This window comes from Syngnathus leptorhynchus, chromosome 5 (assembly GCF_054491065.1).
Source record: "Syngnathus leptorhynchus isolate UIUO chromosome 5, UIUO_Slep, whole genome shotgun sequence".
NCBI classification, from domain to species: domain Eukaryota; kingdom Metazoa; phylum Chordata; class Actinopteri; order Syngnathiformes; family Syngnathidae; genus Syngnathus; species Syngnathus leptorhynchus.
The window spans coordinates 11,587,522-11,615,235 of NC_141199.1; the positions used below are offsets into that span (position 1 = coordinate 11,587,522).

The 27,714-nt window shown below is 37.1% G+C and overlaps 1 protein-coding gene across 5 annotated transcripts in view; it reads right to left on the minus strand.

Moving 5' to 3' along the window:
• ctnna2 (catenin (cadherin-associated protein), alpha 2) overlaps positions 1-27,714 on the minus strand; it is a 186,013-nt gene that overhangs the window by 143,752 nt on the left and 14,547 nt on the right. The window contains exons 2-3 of one of the 5 annotated variants that reach the window (XM_085912128.1): positions 7,658-7,799; positions 7,042-7,225 (exon numbers count right to left, since the gene is read on the minus strand). The exons of 1 other annotated variant lie outside the window; for it this stretch is intronic. The gene's annotated coding sequence lies outside the window, so the exon portion shown is untranslated. Of the gene's footprint in view, positions 1-7,041; positions 7,460-7,657; positions 7,800-27,714 lie in introns of those variants that run through there. 3 more of the 5 variants (XM_085912127.1, XM_085912129.1, XM_085912131.1) reach the window with 3 other exon arrangements.

The following is a 27,714-nucleotide window of genomic DNA, read 5'->3' on the forward strand; positions in this document are numbered from 1 at the left end:
TTTTTTACATTAATATCTTGTGCTTTACTTTCACAAAAACAAAAAGGGGTATACAACTTGCAGTGGTAAACAAACCATCAAGCTAAAGCAAAAAAATACATCTTCTTGAGAGTCTTTTGTGGTATTTGGGCTGCAAAGTGTTTTCCACGTGCCTGCATGTGCAGTTCACAAAGAGGACAGTGGCAAAAATAAAAAATGTGATGTTGTGGCTTGACTTCAAGATTTTTATAGTGTTAAGTATGCTAAAAGGTTTAATGAGCCAGTGCCAATAGTCATACATTTCAGCGTTGGCCAAATATGATTTTATATTTTCGTGAATGCAGAACTACAATATTCTTCCATTAGTTTAGCATTTTCCTCATCAGACATTGATTTTTCTAAGCGAAAATCCATGCAGTGCCTAAGGATATCGGTGTTACACAGGTAATGTGAGGACTGAACAGCTGTCATGGCGGTAGCGTGTTATTGTTGCTGTGGGGATGTAGGAAGCACTTTCAGTATGGCACCAGTTTGCTGCCAATGCCAATGAGGTAAGGGGAGACTCAAGAGTGTGTGTGAGATTGATAGATTTGGGCCACAAGTTCTAATTCTAAGATGAGCGAAGATGCAACAACTGGAAATTTGACAAGACAGGATTCTAGGAACAGCTCAAGGGTTTAGTATAAGGATTGATTTTCTTTTGTGAGTCTTACTGTTTTGTCTGTTAAACCCTTGAATCACAAATTGTTACTTTCTCCGTTCTTTTGTGCAAGAAATATGTAAATCTCTCCTTAACAGTAATTCTTTACTGGACTACTGTAACAGCCTGCTCATCAATATCCCCAACAAACACCTCCAGAAACTCCAATTCATTCAGAACTGTGCCGCCCGAACTCTGATGACAATCCGCAAACATGACCATATTACCCCTATTCTTCAGTCCCTACACTGGCTTCCCATAACATCAAGAATTCATTACAAGATTGCCCTCATCACCCACCTCTGCATCTACAGTAACGCCCCTCAATACCTCAAAGACCTCCTTACTCCTCACTCATCCACCCGTAATCTCCGGTCACAAAGCTCCAACCTCCTCCATCTGCCCCGTACACGACTCCGCACCATGGTAGACCGCTGCCCCCCACATCTGGAACTCTCTCCCTGCACACCTACGTCTGCCCCAGTCTGTGGACAATTTTAAAAAGGGGCTTAAAACTTTTCTCTTTAGAAAGGCTCCTCTTAGATGTCTCCTATCGTCTGTGTTTTTATGCTTTTATGCCTTTATTCAGTTTTTTTTTTTGTGTTTTTATTACTAGTCTTATTTCTGTAGCACTTTGAGATTCTTTTATGAAAAGCGCTTTACAAATAAAATGTATTATGATTATTATAAACACAGTCTGGTATGAAGAGGTGGGATTGACAGAGGTCTGTGCTTGTTTATGAAAAGAATAAATGTGGGTACACCCAATTAGACTGATGCCAGGTAAATTATCCAGTTGGCAACAGCAGAACATTGAATGATTGAATGAATGAATGAATGAATGAATGAATGAATGAATGAATGAATGAATGAATGAATGAATGAATGAATGAAATATAGATCAGATGCTGCATATTGGTCTAAACATTAAGAGTATGGATTTGAGGCCTTGTAGCAAGATTAAAGTATGTAAGAAGATTAAAACACAGTAACAGGCAAACACTCAGTGGCAATGAACACTAAGTGTGGCGTCTTAAATTCTCCCTTAGTCGTCGTATTTGTTGGCCAACCCTCTTTTTCCACTTGTGACTTAACAAGCCTTGATTAAAACTGTGTTTGATGATATTCCATTCAAGCATACCACAATAAACCAAACCCAGTGCACCAGAACCAATATAAGCTCATTCCCATCGCATGCTTATTTGTCTCCAGACCCTACTCCACGCGATGTGACGCCACATGGACATGGATTAAGTTTACTGCCGTGGACGTATTAACAAATGAGGTTAATACATGATAAGCATTAAATAGGCAAAGAAATAAGGTCAAACTATGCAAAAGGAGAGTTTTATCTTTTGCTTTTCCTTTTGAAATGTACATATAAACTAACAGAGTACATTTCACAAACGTTTATATATAGGTATATAAACTCACACACACATACAACGGCAAAATGCAGTTGTGAAAGCACAATATTCCCGAATATAAAAATCATAAAAAGTATGTATAGATTTTTCCACAAGAGGAGAGAAGAAAAGCAGTCGTTGAACAAAAGAAAAGTCAATGCACCAAGGCAGAACGCAAACACTGGGATTGTGGAGCAGGCATTGGTGCGGCCGGGCCCCCAATTGTGGGGATGAAGAGAGACTATTAGAAACAATTGAGGTTGAAGGACAGAATAACAGAAAAGAAGATCAACTGGAATGGGATCTAGCAAAGATCTTTGCACGGTTTTGGTTGGAAAAATCTGAGAAAATAAAGAGAATTTTCAACAAGCTGTATCATACTTGTGTTCGAGATAACCCTGGAATGAGTGCAGACGAATTATGCACAGTTCACCGAACTACATTGTTAGTGGCCATTCATTAAGTGTCTGTGCTCCTGCTAGATTTCAATACAAACAAAATAAAAAAGAAAATACATAAAAAAAATACTGCCAAGGTGAGACACTAGTCACATCACCTGCCTGCATGATTATGAAAGATATAATATATCCATAACAAAATCCACATTACACCAGATCACTTCAGATCCAAATTGACACTTTTTCACTGTATTGAAATAAATGTACCTTAAATAGAACGTGCTGTATTAAATCTGTAGGCCCTTCAATCAATGACAAAGACATAATGATAAAGCCATGAAGTCAAAAACTTCGAGTGTAAAAGATTCTTCAACAATATGAAACTATCTAGAATTTTGTCCAATGGCTCCAATAAGAACATAAAAAGAGAAAAATTAACTGAATACCACCTGATGTCTCCACTTAAATGTCCAAGTCTTCACACCATCAAATTATAAAATTATCAGGACATCTTCGCCCACATAAATACCAGGACTTGAGAGTGAGCCGAATAAAAGTGATGCAATAGTTGGCCAAATCATTGACAAAATCTGAGGATGAGCTGAGCCGGCTGGTGTTGTCTTCATTTCAGACAATCAAAAGTGACAAGGATCGGAGACAACTAAGACAAATGCTATCACCATTCCATCTTGTCAATTCAATACATTTTCTCCCTTGAGAATGTGACATGTGCAGAGGCTGCAGGAGAATGATTGTATTGATGAAACACGTGTGCTATCTGCCGACTAAGGGTATTTCTCTCGAAATTCTTAAACGTTATATAAAAAATGGCTCCTCTGTACCATCAATTTTCCACTGACGCAACTACAAAGCTCTCACAAGGAGTCTCTCCCTTTAATTAACAATGTTGTCAAGGCACAACATTTGCAGCGTTTGCCTAAACATTTCCTGCCAGCAGGATTCCCGTAAATTGGCATGATGTGCAGTGGGCTGTAAATCCTTGAAAATCATTACCCTGGAAAGGTTGAGAATATTAAAACTTTGCAAGCCAAAAATACAATGAGATGCATACACGATCAAGACCATATTTTACCTTAAAAATTGCATACAATGCAAACCTCTAAATTTGAATATTAATATGTCATACCTGTCTGACACGATACATTATCACACTGATATCAATATGAAAAAGTGTTCGAGATAAACAAATCAGTAAGAAAACCCTGAACTAACCAACAAAGAACTGCTTAATCAAAGTTATGGCTTAATATTGTTAAAATAAATGAGCTTGTAATAACTTTCTATTTTGTAAAGGAAGTAACATAATCAAGCACGTTTGGATACATTGTGTTGATTAGAAAAGGAGCTTAAACTAATTCCAATGTTAGCTTTATCTTCATCACAATTATTCAAGCAACACATTAAATGATGTCTCGTGCCAACAACCATGTTTTTTTTTCTTCAATAGCTAATCAAACAATAATAATCAATGTCAACTAATATGAAATATATGGTGAGAGATTTTTCAGACATATCATCCAGCTCTAATTAAAGTTGAGGGAATCTTCTCAACCAGTACCTATAACCCTCCCCAAAATGTGAGTCAGTGTGAGGTATAACATGAGGGAGTGTTATAAACAGATCATTTGTGATCATGGTGGGGGTGTAGTTGTGGTTTTAAGCACTCAGGACAATAACCTCACTCTCTCTAGCAGAACCTATTTACTGCTGACTCTGAATTTTCAACCAGTGCTGGATCATCTACTTTATTGTCCCAGCTGAAACCACAAAGCTCTTCTTTTTTTTTTTCTTTTATTCTATGGGTCAAAGTGGACAGTAAAAAAATAGCAAATGAATACACCACACACAATTCTAATGATCCAAATTCCAAAATCTAAATAAAAGCATTGGGTTGTATGTGGATTGTGGCATTTTAGAGTCTTAAATCAATCAGTAACTCACACAATACACATGGAAAAACAAATACAACACTTTGAATTGAGTTGGAACCATGACAAAATGACAACATGCTTATTATTATCGTTGCAATCTCAGTGGATGTTTCTCTATATCTTTCTTTATCTTCAAACTTATTTTTAACCCAAAGTAAGAGATGGTTGAAAAAGTGACATCATCCTTTTCCAGTTTGCATGGCTATCATGACTATCTTCGATCCCTGCCCCAGTGTAATGCTCCCGGGGTTCCGTGGGACACAGCCAACATTGCCTGCTGTCCCAGGAGATACGAAGCACGGTGAGCATTGATTGCATCGTAACATTCATGAATAATGGCCTTTCTTCATTCTAGGGGAAAAAACAGCCTTTCTATTGTAAATGACAAACACTAAAACTGAACCCAAACACTATATATACACGATGAAAGATCCCAAATGATAATTCACACAATAACATCAACCATGGAGAGCCGTAAAAACTACTAAAGAAACCAAGTGAAATGTGTTAAAAGGGTGTACAATGTTGGCCTCACGTTTCAGTTTACACCTTTCGGTCTTTGTTTGTGTCGACGACTGATTTGGTCTGGCCAAACTAAACTAAACTAAAATAGTTTACAATAGCGAGTACGGGTGTAACAAAAAACTATTTGATTAAAAAAAAAAAAAAAAGTTTTGTTTGTCACACCCATGATGGACAAGTTAAAAGTAACAAAAAAAAAAAAAAAAAACAATTTAGTTTTATACTAGTGTGTCGGAATGGTTAAATGCAAGTTAACCCTAAAATGTTAATGTATTTTGTGTTTCTAAAATGCATTAAAATCTGAGGTCACAAAAATTCCTGGTATTGCCTTTGTTTGATTTCAGATGTTTGACTGATTCTACAAAATACACAGCCATGTTGTCAAATCAAATGACAAAAAACACATTTATAGTAGTTTATTGTTTTAATGCTTCAACAAAAATACTTCATGAATTGTCAACAAATGCAGGAAAATGGTTAGGCATGCAGTATGTGGCACACAGAATTTGCAACTGTTGCCTTTTCTAACAACTCTGTAAATACCAAATTTGCTTTTGCATGGATGTGGAAAATAATGAGACAGCAATGAAGAACAAATGACTGAAACACAAAAACAGTATTGCAAAAGCTTCAGTAAAAAAAAGTTGGACCCAGCTGGGTTGTATTTGGAGTTTCCTCTCCTTAGTGTGAGAAGTTTGCTTCAAGGTTTGTGCATCTGACCTGTCACAAGAGCAATGGTTTAGGTTGGGAGAAGAGAAACTGAAAATCACTGTTTCATTCCTCTACTTTGCAGCAGATGCAAACAATATAAAGCATCTATGCGTATGTGTACAAAAAAGTGTCCAATCCAAAGAGAGGTCCAAAACATCGGCAGACAGACAGTCCCTGGATCACTAAGAATTTGAACACGCTCTTTGCCAAACATAAGCTCTGACTAAATACAGCCACAGCAGCCCCTGGGATTCCATATCTCCAGTTACAGGAAGAGAATGTGGCCCATCTACACTGGATCAAAAACTGCACAATCAGTAACTTGGCAAGCGCTGTGCAAAAGAGAATATTTAGGTCTTCAACATAGTAACTGAAGATATGCAAAAGACTAACTGCATAGATTACGTACAACTCAGGTTGAAGTTGGTCTATATGTACCTGGGTAGACTCAAGTCTTCTGCAGCACACTGAAAGTGATATTAACAAAAACAAACAGCAATGTAAACAAAGCATCATTTTGCACACTGAAAGTGATATGAACAAAAACAAAAAGCAATGTAAACAAAGCATCATTTTGTTTGTTTTTCTCTAACATGGTAATATTCATTGCAAATTAACCTTCATAGACTACAGATTTTTTTTAAACACATTTTGGACGAACATTTGTATTTTAGAGTCTGTTTATAGTCTATAGGTTTTCTAAATGTGTTCTTTTTTTTTTTAAATAGGAATTATATGGAAGGTTGCACAAGCCAGGTGACGTCCTCAATTTTCCCAGTCAGTCGTGGAAACGAGCAATTGAATAGATCAAACACATGTGCAACCAAAAAAGAAAACACACACATGAGAGAGAGGGACTGAGAGAGAGAGGGGGGAATAGATGTGGGGAAGAGAGACTATACGATTTTTGCTCCTTGTCGTTTGGAAGCGGGGCCGTAATTTTACGAGCGGAGAAGTGGCAGCTTAGCTTAGCCTGGGAAAGTAGCATTGCAGCCTAGCGTGCATCTATCTACCCGACTTGCTCTTGCTCTGAGGCGGATCAGGCGTTCAGCACTGGGCTCCCTGGATAGCAGCACCCAGTGACGATAGCAGTGGGCGACACTGATTTTTCGGCTTTATGTGGCCAGCTCGTTTTAAGAAAAACATAACAACGTGATCATAGTGCAGGCGACAGCACATTTTGGTTTGCCGTTTCACACAGATGATGCTGAAGCGTTTTGCAAACTAGCTGAGGCACAATGAAGAATAAAGCCGGGCGGACCTCGCCTAAGCTAGTGTTAGCAACACGGCGCTTGAGTTAGTGCTACAAGGGTGATGCTAGCAAAAGCACCTGCCACATGAGAAATCACCGGCTCAAACTCATCATAACCTACCTTCAACCTTTAGAGATGATACTCCTTTGCAGGTCCTCAAAGTGTGCAAATCACCTTGCTTGGTAGAGTACTCCTAAAAATAAAATCCTTCTCTCTGGTATGAACAGTGAAAAGAGCCTCAAATCCGGACGCTCTCCTCAATCCTGTGGTGCTGAATTGTGCTTTTCCTTTCTTTTGACGGGATCTGCAAGAACAAGAAGTCGTGTCTTCTTCCTGAAAGCTCTCTGTAAATTTGAAATAAAGACCGCTCCCTGAGATCCAGCCACAGCAACGGAGTAGTCAGGTGTAGCCGATGATGCCACACTTGTAACGGGAAAGCTTGCAATTTACTGGGACCGTGTGGCGCATCCCACGCTTGTCAAATCAGGAGCGTCTCCGTCGTTTGGCGCATGCGCAGTCGAAGGCCCGAGGAAGCGCCCTAATACAAGCACATTGTAGGGAGGATGCTTGAGTCAGTTTACTGCTTTTGAAGGTTCGTTTTTGTTTGAGCTAATGTACTTGTATAAATGTAGAGTTGGGGAATATCTAATCATGCAAAGTTAAAGTAATTGCATGTCAAATAAAAGGGACCCATGACCAAACTCCATCCAGCCCTGTTAGGGAAAAGTAATCTTACCACAGTTTATGACCTTTTTGCAGTTGCAGTTGTCACCTTTGCCTCAAGGCTTTGCCTCCCTTCAGCATAGTAAATGCATGATGACAGATGCTCCTCCAAATTAGTTCTGCTGTTTGTTTCTCACTCCAGCCTAAACTCACTTCTGCAAAAATAACACCATCAGGTTAGACAAATGAAAATCCAAGGTGACTTTATTTTGCTGAATAATAATTAATGACTATATTCTGAAAATCAGAGTCCGAGTTACAGGAGTAGCACCGCGATAGATTTGCAAAGACCTCATTTAGCTATTCAATCTGTTTCATTTCACTGTCAGTGAAAAAGACGAGCATGAAGAGGAGATATTTTTCCTTGCTCGGTCGGTTAAACTTGAAAACAGTTACAGAGTCTGGAATCAGGAAATCACTGTGAAGTAATGACTCCCCAGGAAATTGGATTACGTGGTTTTCCTGCCAACATGGCTGAGTTAGAAGGACCCTTGACGCTCTGCAGCTGCGGCGGATGAACTCACCGAGCATTACCAAGCTAAAAGTCACATTACTACAGTCACCGTGATGACATTAACAATATTTCATTGCAAATGTCAGGCATGATAGAATCATACATGGCTTCGAGTGAAGATGTTACATTTCAATAATTTGAAAGGGATTACCAAGGAGTTGAAGTCTAATTGTCTTAGTACAAACAAACTATCTTTCAAGGAAGTACCTCCCCTACAACCAGGCACTATTGGGACTTTATTCACAATTTGTCAAGGGATTGGGCTGTACCAAACACTGAAACTCAATGAGGTCATCACCACACCCAATTCAACATCCAGTCTATGTATTGAAAGTTTTGAGAATATGATGAGCAAGAAAGAAGAGTGCTGAGTTTTTTTCTGTTTGATTTGCTTTTTTGTCTGTGATTTCAATTGTTCTTATTTCATTTTGATCGGCAAATGGATAATGACATTAGTAGATAATGAAAGATAAAAGATAGTTCTATATGTTTTACGAAGGTGAAGAATAAAATTCTAAAAATACTTATTTAAAAGTGGCTCACATAATGAAAGTTTGTGCATCTCTCATTGGCTCAATTCACACTTAATACCCCATTCACATTTACAATGTAATTGATTGCTTTTAGCCCCGAGTCAGCGGGATAGAAAACGGCCGGATGTGGTGTGTAACTGCAGTGTTTTACTGAGCATAGCAAACTTCCATTAAATTTAGTCTATGAGTACACTGGTATGTAAGATGTAGCCATTCAAAAAGAAAAGAAAAAACTTTATCATACATAAAGTCATTTATAAATAACAGATCTTGTATTGGATCTGCAGGTGCACTGGACGGTGTGGCCCACAAGTGTACATATATCTTACCATGAGACTGTTCCACATTTAAGGGCAATGACTCAAGAGCAATTCTCCATTTTTAAAACTCTATTTGGGGCTTGATTTATTTACATATGTTTTCTCTTTCTTTCACATCTGCTAACTTGTTTAAGAACATGATCACATCCAGTTAGATAATCACAGCTGCAATCGCCATATCATGCGTCTTTCCACGCCGCCACTCATCATTATCTTCACTTCAATTCAAAGGCACTCCTCGATAAGCCGCGGGCTGCTGTTTCAAATTTTTATCTCTGTCTCAGAGGATTTTAGGGGAATGGAAAGAGCCTGTCCAACGGGACAATCGCATATTCTGACTGAAGGTTGGCCGCATTAGATCGTCTTTCGGGGAGAGTGCAAGATCAAGAACGACTCATGTTGTTCATAAGATAGGACCTAGGTTTATTTTCAAACAAAAGTTAAGCTCATTGTGTTCAGAATAGTTACACTTAATCTTACTCTTCTGTTAGTCGCTCTATTTTTGCTAATGGTATCGTAAAGATATGAATGAAAAATCCTTCATGATTTTTTACATGAAATCCAATCCATTATTCAGACTCCTGTCAGACATGATACATCAGTGTCTATGTTTAGAGTTCTCCACAGAGCGTGAAGGCAAATTTCATAGTGTGTTATATGGCTCACAAAAATCTGGAACGTATAATGCGACATGAGGACATCACTATCTCAAAGCTCATTTAAAACGCTTGGTAATGTAAAGACGCTGAGAGGTTTTTGAAAGTCTTCTTTCGAATATTTGACCACTTCTGCCATCTACCTATCTTGCTCAAGGACATAACGATGCTGCCATGAGTCTGAGAATGTGCATGCTGTTGAGGGTTGGAATACTAAAACATATGATAATGTCGTATCTTTTTAATACTTCCTTTCCTGGGGCTTACTGGCAATCAAATAAAATGCTTGGAGGGAGAGCTTTGACAGAAAAATATGAAGCCACTACGGATTATTCATTCACCCGAGGTGGAAAAGCCATATTTGTGATCATGTTGCCCTTTTGGGGAGTGAGATCAGGCAGTAGTTTGATTAGGTAAACTTCAAGGTTGACCGGGAGTGTGTTTATGAGATAAGATCTCTCTGAGATGCACACACTACAATTGGATTTGGGATATCCATCCTAAGCACAACCCCGAGAGGGGGGGAAAGGAACACTTTAACTCTGAGGAAACTATGATATTCAATACAAAAATTGTCAGCTTCTTAAAATGTATTTTGGATTAACTTTGGGTGAAAGGCCGGGTACAGTTAATATGAAGCACACTAAGCCTAACATTAACACTAACCAACCTAATTGTTTTTAAATGTGATACATATTTGGAATGGTTATCTCATTTGATTTGTGTAGGCTTGGGCATGTCTTGCCAGCATGCAGAGGGCAACATAATTGAAGTGGGGCATGTCCTGCCTAAAACGTGAGTGGGATTCATCATGATATTAGAACATGTGGATAAATACAATGCTGAAGAATGGTATATGTTACAAATTAGTTTAGTGGGTTGTTTTTTTTTGATTGGCTGGTTGTAGGGGTGCTCTTAGCAAAGTTGCATTGAATGAAGAGAAGGAACCATGAGACAAAAAGAGGCATCAATTATTCAATCTTTCTAAATTTGTGTTTGTGCAAATGACTGCATTTTCTATGAAAAGAATAGGAATAAAAGGATCAGAAATGTGTTATTCAGGCATTTGTATTTTTCCAGCGAGACACAGTTGTCATTATTATTCTGATTCATGACTTTATTTTGTTCCATTCACCAACAAGGCTCTAGGGGGCTGTTATGAATACTTTTCTGGCTCAATATGGGTTTCCTATAATGTGTGTAGATCTTGTTATTTTTTTGTACACGTGAGGCAGTATCTTACAATGATGTTGTTTGATTGCTTCGTAATCATCAAACCAATTTATGACCACTGTGTGGAGTGTGTTGTGTTTATGTTCTTTCTATTGTGTTTCACCACCAGATGAAATTGGTCACTTAGAACAGCTCAGTCAGTATTGATTCACTGTGGCATGTTTTTCTGACAAGAAAAAAAGAATTTTCCACCTCTTAGAAAATGTTCCTCTTAAGATATATAATAAATACTCCTTTAAATAATTTTCTAAATGTGACTCCATGCACAGTTTTTTTAATTGTGATGTGAAGTTGAGAATATAAAAAAATATGTAACTATATAAAACTCCAAACATGTGCCTGCATAGAAATATCATACACCATGTTTGAGATGTACAAACAATTCACAATTTACACAGGTTATTAAGTGGGAACTTTTAAAAGAAATGACTGAAAGAAAAAGCGCATTAAATCAAATACATCCGTTTTATTTTTGTGGAACTCCTATCTCCTAATATGCCCTGAAGGCAAATGAAATTAGTTTTCTTTTCATCTAATCCATTCTCAATTTCATTTAAAAGCTATTTCATCTTTGTTATCATCTCTCGGTCCCTCCTGCAGTGAAGGTTTGTGTGCATACATGTTTTGCAATCATGGTCTCAGTGAGGGGCTTTTCACCCCCCGCTGCTTCACATTATGTTTACTTATTCATTTCAATGTATGCCATTCTAATGACATAATATGCTGGATAAAATAATCATGTTTCCTAAAGATAAGTGTTAAAAACCTGCTCAACTGTTGGAGATTTAGTTTGACACCTGTGTGAGAAAATTGATGCTTTAAAAAGACAGATAGAGAGATTTATGTATTGTGTCGCCTACTATCCCACTTTCATCTTTTCTTCATGCTACTTCTTGCATGCTAGATATTATTCAACATCGGCAATGTTAGAATGTCGGAAACTGCACGTTCGGCCTTTGAAGTAGTTTTCATCTAAAACTCAATATGCTTGAGATTTCAATGTGATGTCATCTTCACTGACCAGTAATCTTATTTTCTTCAGTTTTTAAGTCCAAAAATGGTAACAATTTTATTTTTGTGAACTACAGTCTGTTGAAAAGTAGTAACCTACTGTTCAAATGAAAAGAAACATGTTCTTTTAGAAAGAAAGTTATGAGTAGAATGAATTATTGTCAGTGGAGGCACATTAATGCAAATAAAAATCCCTCAAAATTAGTCATAACTGAACCACACAAAACCTTGTTAACAGACTATTTATTGCAGTTTACGAGGAAAGATTCTAACGTGCACAGCGTTAAAAAGTTATCTCCAATGACTCACCCATTTAAAGAGATTTCCTCAAGCGTTTCAGTTGAAATGAAATCCACCCTGCTTCATATTGAACTTGCAGACAGTTTTATTGTGAATGAGGGGGTCACACTTCCTGTATAATAGAATTCTGCTGTGTTCTTAAAATATAACTGCAATAAAAGAAGATTTTTTTTGCTCTGTGACAACTTTCAATGTATTTCTTATTATGGGTGCCGAATAAGAGCAAGGTGACCTAAAAGGAAACTAGCAGTGTTTTTTCTTGTACTCTCTTTTACACTCCTGCTCACATGTCGATTGTGCATAGCAAAACGTATCATACAATAAAACAGTACTGCAATTATTTAGGTGCTTGTGATAATTATCAAGAAATTTGGAAAGTGGTGTTAATGCATTCCATTAGTCGCATCGGAAGCAAATTGCAGTCAATTATTTTTTTTTGGGGGGGGGGGGGTAGAATAAAGTGAGTACAACTTTAAATGCATCTAAATTATATCAAACGGCTTGTGCTTGCAGTTAGAAAATTATATAATTATTACATTTGTTGAATACCCATTTTCCATCCTGTATTGATTGATTACAGGACTAATAGCTTCGTATAAAGACAACCAGAGCAATGCAGCAGACGTTTTGTTGAGGAATTCAATAACAGTAGCAGTAACTACAATCGGTACTTGAAATTTGCAGATCAAATGTTTGTACAAAGACACTGCAATAACTCATATGAATGCAGAAAGTGTATCTCTGTGTTCTCTGTCTGCCCGCAAGAAGAGTATCCCAATGGTGGAGTGTGAAAGGTCTTCACACACTCCAGCAAGAAAATGAAATATTTATGGATTTTTTTTTTCTTAGTATCTGCTAAAAAAAATCCTGTGAACATCAAACATAGTTGCTTTCCTAATCAATTATGTTTGGCTCACAATTCCTGCTGTTCTTATCAAAGGTATTGGATGAGTTGAAGGCCGTCAAATTCAAGTTCCGAGCCTTTATGCATGATGGGACACAGCCAAGTTGGAACTAGAAAGGGACATTTAGACTGTAAATCTCAGTCGAGGTTCTTGAAACTTTCAAGAGTTGGTTTCATGAATAATAAAATCTTTAAGATGATGTCTTGGTACAAAGAGTACAACAGACATATATTATATCCAATAAAAAAAAAAATCATCAAACTTCACAGCTTTTTAACAGTCTCGAAATGTCTATAGGCTTGAAATGAGATTCAAGATGAGTTTTCTGCTTGCTTTTACAGTTTTATGGTGTTTGGATGAATAACTATTTATAAACACACAGTTGGAGAGGTGTGATTGGTGACCTAATTTGCGAAGTCGGAAATTGGCTTTTTTTACAACCAGAATAAATGTGGGAAACAATTTAGCGGCTCTGAGATTTGCAGTCGAGTTTGTTTTACAAATGTCTCATTACGGAATGGCTGAGTGTTAAAGAAACAATAGTTTCAGTGTAGTTGCCTATAAAAAGAAAAGAACACTTCACACTGAGATTCAAATAGTTAGAGGTTAGTGAAGCACATTATCTTCATGTGCCCAAGAATGGCGAACTGAATTACCCAAGATGTAATGTGATTTCAATGCAGATTTGATCAAACAAATTAAAACTGGAAAGAGAGGGAAATCCTAGATTTCAGGATCATAGTATAGTTATCATTATTTTTAGGAATTGTCTTTTGTAACTGAGCTCATATGCCAAAAATAAAGATTGTGCTCTCGATTCAATTTATTGTGACTTCTTGCTTTTTTTTTATGTGTTGTTTTGTTTGAATGCCATCCACGAGTGATGATCTTAAGGCCTCAACAGATCACATTATTGTCTGAGCTTTAGTGTTTCATTCAGATTCTGAAGTTCCATTATTCAAAAATATGGCACCATCATTTGCCTATGAAAAGTCACTGCTGACTTCTATTATATTGCCATGCCACTAGGTGGTAGAATAATGTTATCAAGGCCTTCTTCATAAAAGCTCTCAATGAAGACCATTTTGCAAATAATTGTCAATTGTTTTTCTCATTTCAGCAAACTGAATTTTAAAAGTCAAAGACGGTGTTGCTTATTTTGAGGGTAGCCACATGCAGTTGTGTATTAGTTGAACTGAGAAGGCTTTTAATATTGGAGCAGTTTATTGATTTCATGAACCCACCTTATTACATACATCAGTGGCTCTTGATGCTTCATTCACACACAGATTGATTTGCAGCAGGAAAGCCATTTTGTGATGAGCAATTACTCACATGAAGGGCGACTATTTAGCTGAGCCAGGCAGATTATTGCTAAATTATTGCTCCTATTCAGATCTCGGCCACACGGGGGTAGAATAGCTTCAGGAAATCAGCTTCATGGTGCATACTGAATTTACTAGTTTACTTACAAAGGGATGACACCATAACAATTATAGGAAAATGATGTCAGAATATTTATTTTATTCATTTGTGAAAAATTCAATTTGGACAGACAACATGTCAACCTGCCTATTTTCCTCTTCAAATGTAGTCTTAATAAAATAAAATACTTTTATTGAGTCTCATTGAGTTATGAGGCTCTGCCCTTTGCCCAAGTTTTATTTTCTTTTTTTACTTGTTCAGCATGTAATGACAATTAATTTTTAGCCAATAATCTTTTGACATCTGCCTTCTGAACATATTAAAGTAGGCCAAGTATCAGAACTAGCTCTGATTTTTTTCATTTGTTCCATTATCCTTTGGTGAATGTGCATCCAGTCTTTCACTCCTCCCTCTGTAAAAGGGCTATTATTAATCACATGCTAAATAGACAAAGCAATACAAAAGTTGTTTTTTTCCTCATTATAAGTCAGCCATTTGCGTTTACTCACGTCTTTTTCTCTTAAAAACCTTTGAGAAAAGCTCATTCATATTTTGTTAATGAGGATGATACAAAAACAGCTATATCCTTGGACTGCGGGCGAGCAAAGTAATCAAAACTACAAACAGTTTCACCACTTGTTTCCTGCTGTGCTGTTGTTGCCTCTGTAAACAGTCCCTGAGTAAAACTCATCCCTTTCTTTCCCTTCCTTCGTAGCTCTGTAAGACTTTTGCTTATGCATTAATGCAAGGTACAAAAGAAAAAGACATTTAAGAGTGGCAGTTGTAGTATGGAATATACATACACTGAAAACAAAATCTAAATACTCTCTCTTTCTATTCCCTTTAATTGTGAATTGATATAAAATGCAATATTTGACTCAATGTTCTTTATAACTCTGGGGACAGTTTCTAACATACAAAGAAATCAAGTTTCAAATGGTTATCTTTTCTCTTAATATCACAAAAGTCTATTTTTATAACATCCAAAATATTACCACTTCATTATTTAGCAACTTTTGAACACCGTTTATATATAAATTTAAAATAGAGATACAGAGATAGTAACAAAAATAGATTATTTTTGCTCGATTGCGCGAGCATCCATCTGAACGAATGCATGACTTTTGATTTTTGGATGAAAAATACAGCAAGGGGCTAAAATGGTTGTTTATACAAAAGACTACAAGACCTAATTAGCAAGCAACCAAAATGAGGGCAAAGAGGGAAGAGCAGGGTTAAAAGCCTCCACCTTCATGAGCAACCACCCCAAAAAATAAAATGTATTTCATAAATAAAACATCATTTTTACATAAAGGCGAAAAAGGGGGTGAATTCAAGGCTAATAGAATATTACAGAAATTTTACATAATCTGGATAATCCACAGAGCTCCGTGTAGATGTGAGTGAGGAGTCTAATTAGACAATGTATGGTGTCTTGCTTTGATATGTATCAGACATACTATTTTATATTACTGGAGCACAACGCAGAGATGAGGCAGTCCCAGTGCATCATGGGATTAGGAAACACATAACTGCAAAAGAATTGCATCTTATGTACATGACTTTGTATGTGTATTTATATTGGAGCGACCTTTTCAGATTGCTGCCTGCCTCATTTTTGTAAAAACACACTGTATTAATGTAGCATTTAAGAAATTCTTTTAAAAAACTGACTTATTTTAAGTTATTTTTTAGAAAACAAATCAATTAGATGCTGGAATATATGACGTTCATAAACATTGAAATGTCTTCGGCCAACCAGCAATTTTTCTGTGTACAAGAATTACCACCTGATGACCAGAAAACTTGAGTCGCCGATGTAAAAATCAGAAACACATTACAATTATGTAATGTCCTGCAGCTTTTATACTCTTCATTCCTTTATGAAATTGACATGGATGATGGTGGCAGAAGGCACTCTCAGCTGCTGTCTGTATTGGTTATGTGGCTGTCAAGGCTTTCTACTCAAAGTAGCACTTGTATTAATAGAGTTGAATTATTTACCATTGAGTGCGTCTTCACTATAGAGTGTGAATGGCCTATGATTTGCATCCAAGGCAGGGAACTCAGCTGTTCACTCAAACTGCTCTCAACTAGATTATGCATATGCAGGTCTAAAATTTTATGCCATCTACGCTGAATGTCAAGCCAATTTTGTTCTCATTTGCCATTAGGTCAGACTATGAAAATGCCAGCGGGTGAGATTTTCCAGCTCAATCAATGATGTTATGCATTTGCTGTCAATTACAACATGTTGGATTGAGATGCAGTAGAAATTAAAGGTAAACCCACAAATTGTTGATTAATTCTGCACTGATGAATGAACTCATTTCATCATGTTTTTAAGAAACTGGCTGCAATATACAGCTGTATAATAAACAGCCTTGAAACCCTATACAGAGTTAAAATGTACGCTTAACTGTACAATGAGTATACTTATGTACTATATTTTGAGGTAAATTTTTTCCAGCTTAATCGCTAAACATATTTTATTACAGCTATCTTTAATAGCCAAATAGATAGATACTGTATAATCATTATAATTACAGCAATCACACACTACTCAACAATGTAATGCAACATATGTGCATTTGCTTTGTGTTGTGACCATGGCTTTTGATAATGAAAACTGACGTCAATAAAATCTGGGAAGGTGAAAGCAATAGAGCGGCTAAGAGTTTCCTGTGATCCTGCTAGTAATTTAGCATTGATTTGCCATTTGACCCGAAGGCGGTAATTGAGACTAATGGAAGGTCTTCGATGGGTTACAAGAAAAAAAAAAAAAGAAGAAAGGAAAGGTGAAGAGTGGTGATCCCCTTTCATTAATAGAAAGGAAAAAGTAAACAAGAGAGTCAGAACACATGCAATCATCTTTTATGATGGTCCGATGGAGTTGACGGTGATTTTATCTGCTCCGGTTAGTTAGAAATATGTTTACCACTACTTATTGAGAAAAAATGAGGTTGGAGCGCACATCATTTGTGGTTTAACTCAGTGTGGGATCCGTCTTACTCATTCATAGTTGAATGCAGAGGTGAATAGTAAAGCACTGGATTCTGCTCCCTACTTTTATTTAATAATTAATAATTGCTTGTGGCAATCCATTTGGTTTTTTTCGAGAGACTTCCTCATTGGATGCTAACCACTATTATGTTTGACTGGACTTTATTTGGAGGACAAATTCATTGCATGGACAGCCCAGTGAAAACAAAGGAATGCCGTTCAGTGTACGACTAGGAAGTGGTAATATTTAGATTTTATCTCTATATTAGCAATACACCCCATCTACAAAATGACAACCTTTGAGGAAATAACAACCCACCCCCACACACAAATATTTGTTTTAAGTCAATTCCATTAAGTGCCAACGTAAGCAACATTAAAGAAGACCTTTAATGTCAGTGCAGTGACATTGGATACAAGCCAGTTGAAAGTAGAGGCAAATCAAAGGAAAATAAAGGTGGAAAAAAAAATGGATAAAAGTTATTAGAATTGTGTTTCAAGCCATGCAGTTCAAACGCAGGCGTATGATTGTGTGCTCAAGAAGAGACTCGCGATGAAGGGGAGTGTCCTGACTGGAACACATTTCACAGACAGGCCAAACTCAACAACCTTGATTGCAACAACCACAAATCTTCAATGCAAAATGAGCCTTTCATTTCACCTGAAATAACACAAACCCAGACTGAATATAAATGACATTATTAGCCCTCAATTTCATTGGGCCTCATGACAGCAGCATTTTTAAACAACCTTCCGTAAACTATACAATGCCGTATTAAAAATGCATAATCTCTCTTTTCAAAGTCATATATCTCACATGTTTTTACCCGGTCTTCCTGAAGAGAATCAGAATTAAGCAGGAGAGCAAAACAAATGTTGATTCCATGAAATATGACTTAAAGAATGTACATATTCTAATACTGTCAGAAGGTTTTGTGACGTGGAAATAAAGGGTGATATAAGGGTAGCAGGGGTATTTTTTTTGTATCTGTGAAGAACGGTGTCATTTATCAGACTGATGGTGAAGCACAACTCCCCAGATCCAAACATTTTTATAGTGAACATATTATGTGGGCCAACTTTTACTTCTGCTCAAAAGAGATGCCTTGCTGGACTCTATAATGTCAACAGATCCTGTGCGAGTTTCTTCTCCCTCACAGACAGCACTGTTGAATGAAAAGCCCGACACATTTATTTCGTATCATTTCTCTATATACGCATCAAGGTCTGCATCTTATACCCAGTGACAAGAGATGTGTCTGAATCAGAGAAGGGAAACTTATATAGGATGGAGGTGGCTACAGTTCTTCATCAGCCCCTATCCACACAAGACCACGCACACTTCCTAATGAGATGACAAAAATGCCGTTTTGAACATGGTTGAAATCTACTAATAACTAGTACTAATTTTTCTCTTCAAAATCCTCAAATTATTAGACCTTAGTATAGGGCAGTATGACAAGTATATTTTCTGAAATTAGATTTTTAGCTTTTATGCACCTAATAAATAAAGCTCTCGCTGATTCCAGAGTTAAAGTTAGGGTTAAGGGTTAGCCTTTAACTAGTAATACCATATTTGTTGAAAAATCAGGATACATTTTGCTCCATTGGGTTAAAAAAAATCTTAATTGGGATGTAACATCTAGTTGTAGCAGTCAAGCTTCATACAAAAACACAAAAAAAGTAAAAAAAAACACAGATTCCACAGATAACAAACGTTTGAGACTTGGCTGAGGTCTTTCGTCTTTGTGACAGCATGGAAAATAACAATCCACAGGTAACAAACGTTTGTCTTTTTGACAGCATGAAAAACTACAATATTTCACACACAAAAAAAAATCATTATCCAGAAAAGTGGACTTGAAAACGGTGCATAACTGAAATGGAAAGATTGCAGGTAAATTATGAGTAGAGAGGAAAAATCATCCAGATAAATTCCCTGTTGGGATATTTTTAGTTGGCTCAGCTGAGTAATGATAATGGTGTAATTGGGTTTAGTGTTTTAATGCAGCCTCAGAAATGATTAGAACGCCTCTTGGTAATGAGAGCTGCCATCAGTGTTTATGCCTAAATGATACTAATGAGACATCCATCTCGGCAAACGGCTGTCATAATCTCAAAGTTCCCATCAGGGTTGAAGATGCTGTGGTCGGTCTCTTAATGGGGATGCTAAGGAAAACAAAACAGTGAGGCCATTGTTTGGGAGGTGATCTTATTATACTACTAACAAAGCCACATCATGAAAAGTCTCACACACAAAATGCTTTCAGGCTTTTTGGGCAAATGATATCAATGCCGTTTACTTTTATAATGAATTTTTAGCTTTTACGGAATTGGGTTTTCGGTTCCTCCTGAATGAAATAAATTGAGGTAAATTATTATTTGTTGTTGCTGTGTTATGGTTACATGTCGTAAAAAAAAATCATTTATGATTGAAAATTAAATCAGGTAAATGTGAGTTTTGGGGTCACGCGGAAAATTGAAAAAGGGGAAATATATATGACACTAAAATAATGAAATCAGAATTTGTCTACTGATAAAGCTCCAGCATTAAGATTATTTGTTGGTTATTTTTTTTCCCCATTAAACTTGGGGACACAGTACACATACCATTAGAATAGTCATGTTTTATCAAGGCCGTTATGCAGTACTATCAGTTTACTGTAATTGTACTAATATGTTTGTGTCCGTTTTTGAAATATAGACTAGTATAGCTAATATCAGCGAATTGTGGTCTTGAATTTAATTACTGAAATAACTGATGCCAGTAATGCACTACTACTGCAGTTGCAGTACAGAAGTTAACAGAAAAGTAAAATAGTTTCTTGGTTTTTGTTGTAGTCGTCCTTGCATAACCAAAATGAAATTACCGGATGCTCGCTGGATGATGAGCAATCCACATTCCCAACCCTCCAATCAGTAGATTACAAAATAGCAACATTTGTGTTCTGCCAGACACACAATACTGTATAATGCAATGAGAATGTATTGATTGAAGAAATTACCGTGAACAGTCTACATGTAGTTTGCACTTTCTAGGTTCTGTATACTGTTGTCTTTGGCAATTTTCTAACTAAATGCAGCCCATTTACAACATTGGACATGTTTTTGGTGCAGCAAACTGTATGACATCTGGTAGTGTGATTCACAGCCTGCAGAACAAACAGTATATCAAAATGACATCAGCGGGTATATATCAAGGGAAATAGGAGGGCAGAGCCACAAGATGAAGTGCTCTCACTTGCAGGCTCTTTGATAAAACCTTACAGGCAATATTCGACCCTGAGGAGGAACTCAACACCATCAGGCAGGTTGGATATTAAATCCCCATCAGATGATGAGTATATTCTCTCTTGATGAGAAGAACTTATCTGAAAAGATTTCCAAACTAGTTCTTGCAAGACATTAATTTTAGGACACATCTTTTCATCAACTAATTAGAATTTTTTTTTTAATCCCATATGCTCCGATAACTGATCCATGATTAAAAGGTTCCATATTTTCAAGGGACAAAAATTAGTTTATTCAGTTCAATGATTCACCACTGTTGAGCAATCAAATGAGTAATGCTATTATTAAAATAGGTGGTAAAGTGTGTAGACCTTGTAAAACAATCACGTTCTTGAATGGTACTCATTAGAAAGTGGAGGTCGGAGCCAACAAGTCTGTCAGATTGAAAAATCACGTTGAGCCAGACAATACTGTTTCACTACAGTCAAGTGGGTGGCTATAAATTCAAAATACAAAAAAAAAAAAAAAAAGGTGCCAACACACACAGCAAATATTTTTTATCGGTCAACTTGACACCAATACAAGTGGACTGTAACTGAGCCCACACCAAAACTAAATCTGTCTCGGTTTAGCAGCTCAGGTAGCAATGTTCTTTTTTCCTAACACTATTTACTAACCCACTTTGTATTTGTATTTCACATGGGGAACAACGTACTAGTTCATGTTTAATGAGGGGAGAAAGGATTCCGAAAGAAAAAATATTCAGAAAGAAGCACATGTAATGAATGGAAATGCCATGGCCATGTTCGGCACACTGCTTCCATGCATTAATGATCTCCTTACTAATTTACAAATTAGGCACTTTTAATCCATAAAGCTTTCAAAACCTGTGTAAAAGCTGCAATTTATGTCAATCCCTCTTTCCTCCTCAACCTTTCAATCACCAGAAACTACTGTTGTACTTCCATACCTCCCAATTCATCTCCAGCTTTTTGACAAAGTGCTGTTTTCCCCTGGAATATAAATTATACATTAACCTTTCAAATGACTCTGGTCTTTGTGGAAGCGTCTTGAAGGGTGAGGGTTGATGAATGACTTTTTACACATGATGTGCTCGGCTTGTAATTGCAAATGCTCACGATCAATATGACCGCGCTTGAGTTTGTTCACTGGCGACAAAGTACAAGAGAACGTTAATGTGATCAGTCACATCTGCTTTGGGCCATAAAGTCTTGTCAGCTTTGTCATTGTATGTGTCATGCATATAACACGTATAAATGACCCAAAAAACGTTTGGCCAAGAAATTATAATACAAGTTCAAATGTTATAATTGCTCATGTGTTTTATTGTCTTTAAGAATAGCTTAAAAAAACCTTTGAGCACCAATCACCATGCAAAATTGCAGTTAGTTGAATTCATCCTTTCAGTCATTTTACACAATTGACAAATGATAGTTACAATATTGTCAGTGTGTGTGTGTGTAACAGACTTTTTTTGCGGGTAGGCTCTCTGTATTTATTTTAGCAATATCATTACAATGATAACATTTTCCTACTATTTCATCATTTAAAAAAATGCTAATGTTAGGTCTTAACGGAATTCTGAAAGAAAAAAAAAAGTTTATAAAACTCCTACTTGTAAGAACGCTATTTTCAAATGTCAAATTCTTTATATAGTTCATGGTCATAAATCTTTTTTTCTACATTTCAAGGAAAGGTGGCTGTGACAAAACTCTTATTTGCTTGATAAATGTTAACGAGTCAGACAAATGGCAACTATGATGTGTTTTTGTGTCACATGAAATAAAGTAATCATAATTTATGAACACACTGTAACTTTAGATACAACGTTGATTTTGATAAATTTGGTTGTGCACAGAAGTGGAACAGATGTGGACAATGTTTTGATATCCTAACATGTTTCTGGGAATTCTCGTAACATCATAAGTTTCGTGTATTTTTTGTTCCGACATTTTATGTTTTCTTTTCAGCGTGGCTATTCTCCTAGAACGTGGCAGTGAGGACCGCACACACTTGAGCAAATGTAACAATGTGCATTGAGTCATCACGCTCAAATCAACAGCCTTGCCCCGTATTCACAATGTCAGCCTGACTGTCTTGCGACATGTCAGATTAATAGTCAGTGTTGGGTAAAAAAAAAAACAAATGAGGTGAGATTTAACTCCTACGTATGAAAGCAACCAGCCACATTAGCCTGATAAAATGAGGTGAGAAAGTGATTAAGGTTTGATGAGATTATAAACCATCATTTAACAGAAATCGGCATATTTTTGCACTGTAATTTACATCCATCTCATCTGACTTTGCGTGAGAGGAGGAATAAAACTCAGACATGCTGTTGATCAATCACTGCTCAACAATACGTTTCTGTAAAAAGATATTTCTGCATATAGTCGACCCTCATCACACATTTTGAAATTCATCAAAAACACCTTTATATCAAATCATACTGGAGGTATTATCCTTGTCATATCCTGTTTGACTCTCCGTCAGTGCGTCATTTAGAGTTTTCATTTCCTTTCCAGCTCATGGCGTTGGCTCTCAGCCTGTTTACGGCACTAAAAGGTCAGCAGCAATAGCTTTTTTTTTTCCCTGTGTGTTGCTGCTAATTGCTGATCAGCATCAGTGTCGTGAGTGGACCGAGAGCTGCGGTAAACATCAGATTGGGACATTCAATACCATCAACAAAAGGCTGTGCGGTCACTACAAAAAAAACTGTCATTAGCGATGACAACATTTGCAACCTGGGGAGGACTGAAAACAAAACACTAATATGGAATTTCAACCTAGATGATATTTAAAAAAAAAAAAATGGAATTAACACCAGCATTTTTTATGCTGTAATAGAAAAATCAAGAAAGACTGCTTTGAGGCTGACTTCCTAATCAACCATGAGTGAAATATCAAAATGAATAGAATTCTTATGTTGTTATCGGAAAATAATTCTATTTCGATTTAAGATCAGTTTCAAACTGAAACCGAGTACACTGTTGCCATGGAACAAAACAATTCCTCTTTTTCCATTGTCCACTAACAACATCTTATTACCTCACATTGTGAGTCTCCATTCTTCAAGGTACATCTCTCTTCCTTTCATGCCCCTGCAACTAGCTCACATGCAGACCCATCGTCATCATCATCACTCCCATCACCTTGGATCCTGGCCTCGGTCCTGACAACCACAATGATGCAGAGCCTCAATTTTGGAGTCAGGTCACTCGCTGCCTTCATAAGTCTTGTGGTAGCTCAGGGTGCTATTGTATGCCTGCACACTTCCTAAGTGCTGAAAGCCTTGACGGCTTCTGAACACAGTAGAGAAAGGGGCCATTGAAACTCTAGATAATGCTTGCTATGATTGGAACGGTCCGCCGGAACCTGCTATACTCTAAATGCAACCGTCATTTTCAACATCTTTCTCACCACGCCGAGAAATATATTATGCTGGTGCCTGTAAAGATTATGAGCATGTGTTGTGATTGCTAAAATACAAATGCACGGCAATAATTTGGTCATCTAAAAGTGATGTAAGACTTTTAGAATGAATAATGACCAACAAAAGTGTTACTAGTGAATATTAACCCAAACTGAACCCATGTATTTGTTTTTCATATTTGTGATTTAATATACAATCAGCCACAAGAACATTGTGTTGCTTTAATGACTGAATCAATGTACTGAGCAGTCTACTCATCATCACAATGCAATTTATTGTGCAATGATTGCACAAAATGTTACCCAGATGCCGACACTACCCTGCATGAAAATATTGCGCATGGAAATAATGACGATAGATTTCTGTTTTCATCAAACCTCCGTACGGGTGAGAAATAGTTTGAGGAGATAGAAACAATCATTCACACAAATATTTGTACTTTCATTAACCGAACGTGTGGTTTCAGAATCTGGGGGGAAACTGGAGTACCAGAGAATATAAAAGAAAAACTGAATGTGCTGCCACTGGCTGGTAACCAGTGTTGGGAGCACCCAGTTTCTCACCCAAAGTCAGCTGGCATAGACTTCAGCTCATTCATGACACTAATGAGAATAAGAGGCATAAAATACGGATGGGTTAATGGTTCATGTGAAGAGACGCACATCAAGTTGACCTATTTGACTTGTCCATGGTAACTTTAGGAGGCTACGCCACATCTAAGTTGTCAAAAGAGAAATTTAGGCAGTCTTATTATCCAGTGATTAACATATTTAAAATGCTACTTAAACATTGCACGGTTAATAAAAGTATTGCACATTAATGGTAGTGGAAGCAATTATTTTGAAATACAAACATGATTCAATCATGAAAAGGTTCATATTTGCTTTCTGTCAGATATATTTAATTTTCACTTTACTGCAGGTAAGAAATGCAAACATTTAACCTGTTATTTTACTTGCCTCATCTGATTTCCTGCTTTGATTGCACTGTAATTGCCTTAAAAGACTCTAATTTAACGTCAAAGATTGTTAGCTTCATTGTGAAACACGAGAATAAATAATAATATCTAAGTAGTCTGGAATGGTGTGCGTGGCAAGCCCATATTGTTGTATAACAAGGCATCATTTTAGTAATTTGATCGACTTGCTTGAAATAGCGTACAAATGAGCTTTAATTGTGCTTTGGCTGAAACCCATTAGGGCAACACACATTACAACCAGAACAACTAAAAGCTTAATAAACATTAAAGTTGTGGGGTGTTATAATCAGTATGTTTTCCTCCATGTGGATGTCTGAAAAGGGATCATCGTGTGTTTTTTTTGGGGGCTTCAACTCCCTATTAGATAGTTCATAATTAGTGCAAGAGTAATTTTCTGTCATTGAGTGACAGCCCACTATTAACCGAATTGTGTCTTTGAGTGCATTCCACATATTAGCCAACACCAACAACAAGAAATGACAACGTAGCACGTGCACTGTATCTGCAAAAGGTATTTCTGTTCTCCCCCAGTGGAACAAACAAGTTCTAGTCAGCAATGGATTTTACGACAAATGTGCATGGAAGCGCTGTAATAATATAGCGTTGACCTTTGAATCCAACATATTGGTTTTCTTCTGAGTATTATTGACTGTGATATTAGTGACGCAATCTGCATGGCGGATACTGTAAAACCCAAGCATATGAAGAAACAATCAAAACTGGGCAACAATGTATGTCGAAAGGCTAGTAGCCAGTTTATGTATTATGTGAGGCAATAAAAATCAATTGTGAAGATAAAGTCAACAAATATTTTGGGGTGGATTCCCCCTCCCCAAAACTTCAATCCCCAAATATCGCTCACTGAACACTGTGTGTTCTGTACAACGGTCTAAGACTGCAACGATGTGCTTCCTGCAGCGGTTCCTGGCACTCGCTGAGGCTCAACAAAAGGCTTGAATGTCAGATAAATGCGGCGAGACCTTCAAATAAACCGAGGATGACATTTCTTTTTGTTTAAGCGTTGGCTACACTAAGTTAAGCCAGCAAGCTTTATTTTGGGGGTTTTGAGCAGCATTCCACTCATCCAGAGGGTAGAGGAAGGGTGAGAGCCATTAACAACTGTACACCACTTACAGGTTGTGTGTGCAAGAGTGTAATTTGTGCCAGACATGTCCACACAGATGTTGTGCCACTCAAAGTGGGACTGCAAATGGTTTCGTACTAGCCTCACCTAAACGTTTACAGGTGGGCAAACCATTCATTAGCCTACATGTTACTTTTCCGTCGAACCGTAGGGAAACACCACATTTTACATTTGTATAATTCATGTGCATGAGACTTCCAGTACTCCAAAATGACATTTAATAAAGCAAATCAAACCAATGTATGATGACTGAATGAACTCTACCAGTATTTACTTACCTTAAAACAACACTTGAAATTCAAATTGTGGCATACACTGCCATATAGGAGAGCAGTGAGGCAGTACAGCTGATTGGTATCATTTGGACTTAATACGTGAAGCATGAAACTACCGCTGTTTACGCTTCATTTAATCTCAGTGGGAGAATGTTTTTCGATCCAAATGCTCTGTGTACTGTTTCTCCTTTTGCATCGGCAGACACGAGAGGAAACCCCTCATCTCGACAAGACTAACAAGGTAATTGACGTCATAGCTCTTGCCGAGGCAGATGCTCAGAGAACTATGGTAGAAGAAAAAGAGTCCTAGACTGCTTTTGAACCTTCAACTGATGAAATATGTTGTCATAAATCAATCAATAAAACTGAATTATTTAATCAAATGCTTCTTATGTGTAATGTTATTTTTTTTAACAAATGGAATAAATATTTTCCCATCCCATATGAATGGCAAACTGCCATGAACCTCACCTCACGCCAAGATGTCGGCCAAACACTTTGCTCATTCTAAGACACCGTTTTGATGACTTGATGGCAGATATCGAAATCTTTTCACTTGAAACTGACTCGCTCATTTTGTAACACAGACTATCAAACTGCACTGATCTCCTCACTTATAGATGACAACATCATGTTGTTCTGCTCCAAATATGTAAAAGAGATTAACCTCTTGGCTGCCCTCGCCTTTGCGTGTGGGAAAATTCTTTCCCGCATCCCTTCCAGCTTTCACTTTCAAGCAGCGGGACCAAGAACACAGACACGCCTCTCATTCCAATCAGCCCAAAATAGGAAGATGGCCGCCTGTTGCTTTAGTGCCCAGGGATGAGTGAGGATTAATAGTGTGAACACTTTCTGAATGGAGGTTGTCATTGCTGCCAAATTGATCTGACCTGCTGACGACCTCAAGATCTCTCACTTTCTAACAGGAATCATTTTGTAATTAGGTGACTAATATTTTTTACAACACTGTCACTCTCAACAGTGATCTGTGCAAATTTATGATGTGACAAAATATTTATGGTGTCTGTTGAATAAATGCAGGCTTATCTTTCGTGACATAATCCTCCAGAGTATTAGCAGACTAATG